Below are 6,815 nucleotides of genomic sequence, written 5' to 3' on the forward strand. Positions count from 1 at the left end.
ATGTGCCAGCCTTTCTAGAAGTAGTAACATTATACTGCAGTTTTCTGAATATACAATGCTTTAAATTTTAGTGTTTTTGGAGCAACTTTTTAATGGCAAGAACATTAGACACCATGATAGGCCAATGACAAGGAGCTTTCAAGACGTAAAAGTACTTTTTTACTTTTTATAAATTGCACATCACAGGCATCTGCCAAACTACAGATGTGGTACTGTTGTCACTCCTGCCTTTTAAAGAAAAACAGGAGAATGTAGAAGGAGAAATTCCCTATAACCAAGTTTACCATGGGAAATGGGGTTTTCATGTCTAATTGAAATCCTTTATGAACATAGACTGCTTTTTTTTCCCTAAATTGACTGAAACTTGGGGGGATTTTTCTCCCAGGAGGCAGTGAGTAGGTATAAGAGGAGACATGGCTACAGGACTAGAATCTGGCTATGTGACCCTGAATCACAGTTTTGCCCAAGTTCTCTCTGTTGTAAAGTACTATCTCTTTAAGGTTTTTAAGAGTTCCTGCCGTTAACATTTTACCTAATCAGTCTAACATAAGAAATGATGGCCAGTGAGGCTTGTGAATTTTGGTAAATCTTCTGTCTCGGTATCTCAGCTTCAGCATAAGAGGGGATTGAATTGTTCATCTTTATGGCCTTGTCCAGCAATACATTTATATTTATTTGAAGATGATTTTTAATTGTCCTTCAGCTTTCCCTGGCTTTGTCATTTGGGGAATAAGTCCATGGGTGGAAAAAACAAAACAAAACCTGATTCTTCATTTCTTTCTTTAAAAGATTAATGAAAATATTTTTAATTGGATAGTTTTCAAGCTACTAATTACTAACCTGAAGATGAAATATTTAGTCCTCTCAAATTTGACAGTGTCTCTTTAAATTACTTTTTCTTCCCTCACAGCTAGATCCACATCTGTAAACGTCTAAGTCCTGCTGCCAGCCAATCTTGCCGACAGCTACTTGATTCCAGGAGAGACTTCCGTAAAACCGATGGTAGCATTTCCCTGCCACACAGTGAAAAAACAATGTAGTGTGATATGATAAAGCATAGATTGAATACAGGGAATATGAAAGTATCTGTCATCAGATTGGAGGGGGCAAAAGAAGTGGCTTACTTCTTTCTCAGGAGTGAGGTGGGGACGAGAATTGCATAGATATTCACTGAGATAAGCTCCCAAATCTTTCCTGAGAAATCACTTTGTTATCAGAGCTTTATCCCTTTCAGCCACCAGTGAATATTGTCAGACTTCTAAAAGAATGTGTGTGTGAGTGTGCGTGTTGTAATGGGGAGACAAAAAAGTGAAAGAGAATTAGTATTTGCCAAGCATTCACTCACTGATTATTATATATGTTAATTGAGAGCCTAGTGTCTTGCTAAGTGTCTGAAACCTAATAGATGCTCAATTTAACAACTGAATGAATAAAAACAGGTTTTCAATCTGATAAAACAAAATTTAAACAAATATTTTATTTCGGAGGGAAATGGCAATGCACTAACTGGGATTGAAGTTCTGTGGATGAAGGAAATAAGGTGCTCGCTCACTCTCCTCAGGGTTTATACTCCTATCGTCACATAAGGGGTTTGTACAAGGTTTAATAACAATGTGATGAAGTAATTAAAATGACAATATGAAAGCTATTTTTAGATAAGAAATTGTAAATGTTGGCTGAGTAGGTGTGGCAGTAAGGCAGGCATTCAGAGTATGGAGCTATACCTGGGGTGGTGTAGGGAGACAGGACTAACTAAATAAATAAAACATTTATTTAGTAGCTACTACAAGCCAAGGACTATGTTAGGTCCTGAGTATGCAATAATACATTTTAGGTCATGGAAAAACTCAGAATTTAAATTAGTGGTTCTCAAACTTTTATGTTTAATATTCACTGGGGATACTTGTGACAATACAGATTCCTAGGACCCGTCCAAGAGGAATCATATTCAGCAAGTCTGGCGTAGGATTTAGGAAGTTGCATTTTGACAATTGCCTGGAACGATTGGATGTAGATTGTCTGGAGACTATGCATTAGGAAACGCTGATTGAGGGCAGTATTCCAATCATAGACCCCAGACCAGCATCATCAGCACCTGGGAATTTGTAGAAATGCAAATTATTAGACTTATTGAATCAAAATCTATGAGATGGGCCCAACAGTTTGTGATTCAAATGCTTACTAAAATATGAGAACTTGGTGCAGGCGCTGTGGTGGGGCTGGGGATAAATTTTACCTCCTTCATGATTCCTCTGGGCACACCAATGAATAATGTTTATCCCTTGAATATATGTTGTATTATTTAGTTTAATCCAAAGGCATATCATGTCATCAAAAAAGCCAGCAAGTCTTTGAGATTAAAAAACAGAGACTGGCCTATATTAAAGAAAATAAGCTTAATCGGGAAGAACTTCAAAACACCAAGTATGTGTTCATCTTTTGGTAAGGAGCAGACCAGACCTTGATTGAAGGAGAAGAGAGCTCAGACAGAAAGAACAGTCATTTTTTCTTAAATCGTCTTCCACATTTATACTTTTCCTGATGTTTCTGTGTTTTTTCCTCATCCTCACTGTCAAAGGGCAGTGCAATATGGGGCTAGCACTGGGGACTAGAGTGATTATGCCTGAAGTGGATGGTCTTTACTATCTCTGTCACCCTTTGCAACTAACATAATTTATCTCAGCCCCAGTTTTCTCTTTAATGTATAAATAATGCATGCCTTATCTACCTCAGAGGGTGATTGTAAAGATGATGATAGGAATAGCTAACATTTAGTGAGGGCTTACTCTGTGCCAGACACTGTGCTAAGTGCTTTACATGAATTATCTCTTTTAATCTTCCCAAGAACCCTATTATCATTCTACAAATGAGGAAATTGAAGTTTGGCAAAATTAAGCAAATTGCCTGAGGTCACACAGCTGGAAAGTGGTAGAGCCAGGATTTAAATTTAGACCATCTGACTCAGAGCTCAAGCATATAACTGCCATGCTAAACTATATTATAAAGTTTGGAAGGAGGTAACATATAAACTGTAAAGTACACTTCACATTGAGGAGAAGGAAGATGTTTACGTGCTTTACTTTGTTTAATTATAATATCCAAAATAATGTGCATGTAGTAGAACCTCAGTGAAAACCAGTTGATAGATGAATAGATGACAATTTTTTAAGATGACAATAGATGGCAATTTTTTTTCTCTAACCAAAAGGGCTAGTCTGATTATGTTCTCAATGTTATATAATGGGCTCTAAGTGGGAATTAAACTAGAAGCTTAGCACAGTTTCTAGGGTAACACAAGCACAGAGAATATCCTCTGAAGTTTCTGATCTGTTATTGGATTCTAACATCTTCTCCACATATCTGGGGCAGATGGAACATATGTGATGTGGTTCTACTCATCATAATTAGAGGTGTATGGGTTAATCTTTAAGATCTAGGCTTTTAAACCAGTAAAATAATCTTCAATAAATTGGTTAAGTAACAAACACTGATTGTCTCCATATACCCAGAACTGCTAAGTCTTATAGGACATAAAAAAAGATTATATCATGGAATATGGAATTATCTAAGAGTGTTATAATCTATTGGGTAGTTGAGGTGAAGGACAAGGCATGCACAATGGAACAATAATTAATAATATAGTCTATAATAGTATCTTACAATAACATAATAAAGAGTTAGGGAAATACAGTTACCAGAGCCACTAAAAATAATTTTAGAAAAGAGTCTACATAGTTGGAGCTTAATAAATGTTTGTTGAATGAATAAATGGATGGACAGCTAAGAACCAGAAGACTTGAACTCTGGTTATGGTCCTTACTACTACTGATGTGATTTAATCTTTTGGGGCTTCATTTCCTTCATTTGTAGAATGGTAAAATAATCTCAACCCAAGCACCTTCCAAAGTAATTACTTAAAAGACTTTGCAACTGGAGACTGAAATAGTTTTAAATTATTTTCATTTTTCAATTTTATAACATTTAAAAATGTTTTAAATAACTCTTTAAAAATGTGCTACAAGTACAATAAAGGTAAACAAAAAATGTAAAAATAAAAGGAAGTTAGAATCTGCAGATGGATTCAAGTCTATGGACTTTCTGGCTGAAGGTAGATTCGAAGAAGGGACAATAGTTCCCTACATAGAGTTTGACTTCTGCTTGCTGCCTTGCTAGCTGACTCAAAACTTAAAAAGCATTTAGATAATGATGTCAGAGTCAGGAGTCCAGTATCTTCTGTCCAAGAACAGTCCTTGAAATGTTACCTTCAGATGCAAAGTGGACAGAAACAATAACCACCTATGCCAACTACTTGTTTTAATTTGGGGAATTAAAAGAAAACTACAGATAGCTACAGCGATTTCTCTTTTTTTCCTATAATTAATTACATAAGCATTTATGAATTTTAATTATTCTTTTCAAAAAGAAAAATTAGAGTGGCAAGATAAAGCTCACTCTTTTTTGTCCATCATTTTCAATTCTGAGCTTTTGTCCTTACCACACTGAATTACTATTGTGAGTCTGATGTGCCTATACTCAGTTCATTTTTAAAAGAACTTGTTTTGTAGGTCTTTAAAATCCACATAAATAGTGAAAAGTACCTATTAGATAATTTTTTTCACTCATTGATTTGTTTGTGATTAGCAGTCAGTCAAAACAAAAATATTTAACTAATTTTCTTAGCTAAATTTTACTAGACAATGACCTATTAAAAGTACATTTTAAAACCATGTCCAACGGACTCATTGCATTTAAGAAAAGAACACATTTAGCACAGCTCTAGGATGTACTGAATCTCATTTCCAATAGGACAGGCAAAGCCTGACCAAAAAGGTGAAGAACTCCTAAAGATGATTCCTAATCAATATCATGAAACAATTCAAACAATAGCCCACTTCTAAAAGCCACTGTTCAGCTGAACTGAAAATAATCTCTTTTGCTGCTCCCTGACTGTGCTCTGTTCTCCACCCCATTATGCCCTCCCAGGGTCTTTATGTGCTGAATCCAAATGAGTTGAGGTTGAGCTCTAGCTGCTCTCCCAAGAATATTATTATATTTTCCCTTTTCAACTTAAGGGTGCTAATTAATGTAGGAAAAGTTATATGCCAGGTTTGCTTTGCCTGTGGTTTCCTTAGATTAAAGGCTACTGGCAACTCCAGCTGTGTCAGAAGGGTTGGTGCTGTACTCTTATCCCCTGAAGGAGGTTTCAGCTCTGCTGACTCAAGAAGACTTCAGCTTTTGATTCGGAGTTATTGGATATTGACCCATCACTCACAGCAGAGTTATGGACTTGCTGCCCTGGATCCAATGAACTGGGATCTGGCTTTGCCTACAGCATCCTTCACCCCTCCCTTTTCAGTTTCTGTTGAACTTAAGCCTACAAATGTCAATTTCATTTTGTAAAGGCCAGGCAGTTATCAGTTCTTCCAGCGGATTCAGGGAGAAGGCACTCATGATGATGCCCTCAGCAATATTTTACAGTATTTTACTGCAACTCTCCAACTGCAGCCTCTCTCTCCTTCCTTCGCTGTCCCAGCCTCACTCTTCACAGTCTTAACTCACCACCATCTTCCCTTGCAATAGGAACTATCAGTAAGCCAGCTTTTCATTTGGCTACATACCGACTACAGGTATGCCAGTTTCAAAATACTCTGTCTGACAATTTTGATACAACTTTAACATAAAGCAAGCTTGAATACAAGGGAAACTAAGTTGTTGTTGGGAACAAATTCTTATTTGTAAGAGGCTACTCTTGATAAAAACAAAATCCTAGTTGACTAAATAGTGAGATTCACTAAAAGTGGTAATTATGAACATCTTATGGTGAGGAAAATTTTTTTTTTTTTAGGCGAGGCAACCCTTGGTTGATCTCACAGATTGCAAGGACCTTGTCAGCTTACAATCTCTTACTTTTTATTTTTTATTTATTTTTTACACCTACAGCACCTGGTCTTCCTAGGTGGTCTCCCATCCAAGTACTAACTAGGCCTGACCCTGCTTAGCTTCCAAGATCAGATGGTATCGGGCTTATTCAGGGTGGCATGGCCATAGACAGGAAAACCTTTTTGAGTGAAACTTTAGCTTCACAACTAGTCTATAGTCACTTCTGTTTAATTCTGACTGTGGTAAGATTCTAGTTCAAGATGAGATTCCTACATGTCTATGCCTGTAGAACAACTGTAGAACAACAGGACTCAAGGGCATGCCAGAGGAATTTCATAAAAGCTAAGAGGTCTCTTGGGAGAAAACCCATGTTAAGGGATGAAGGAACAAGTCATGATGCTCTTGACCCACTGGCAAAGACTTGTGCTTTGAGTGATGCTGAAGGCCACAAATAAAAGAAAAAGTGGTTTCACCTACATCTGTATAACATAGAATGCATGAACAACCTGTATTTGAAACCCCACTAACAGACTGTGACACAAGAATGGAATAGAAGTCTTAGACACTATTGGGGATGGCCTGATGATGTCTTGCAGGCTGTGGAGGGCTAAGTGGAAGACTTGTCGTAATCGAATAGGAATAGGAGTGAAGGCCAATTCTGGAGACCACTCTACCATGTGTAGTGGACGCCTTTGGGGAATTCAGCTTACAATGTCCCTCTATTCCTCAAATTTCAGTTAACAATGGCCCACCCCTTTTTCACTGTTGTTTAATTAGTGGTGAACATGTGACCTAGGCCAGGCTAATTCGTCTCCATTATCCACGAATTTACCATTGGGCCCCAAAGAGTAATTTATTCTCTCCTGGTAGCTGGATCAGTGTCTTGTATTCTGTGAAGCTGTCAGTGGTCACATGGACAGAGAACCAAGGAGGCC

At 37.3% G+C, this 6,815-nt stretch overlaps 1 pseudogene; it reads right to left on the reverse strand.

The window, feature by feature from the left end:
• Positions 1-5,931: 5,931 nt before the first annotated feature.
• On the reverse strand, positions 5,932-6,050 carry LOC111741426 (annotated as a pseudogene).
• Positions 6,051-6,815: the final 765 nt, after the last annotated feature.

Source organism: Pteropus vampyrus, unplaced genomic scaffold, assembly GCF_000151845.1.
Source record: "Pteropus vampyrus isolate Shadow unplaced genomic scaffold, Pvam_2.0 Scaffold3, whole genome shotgun sequence".
Taxonomy (NCBI): Eukaryota; Metazoa; Chordata; class Mammalia; order Chiroptera; family Pteropodidae; genus Pteropus; species Pteropus vampyrus.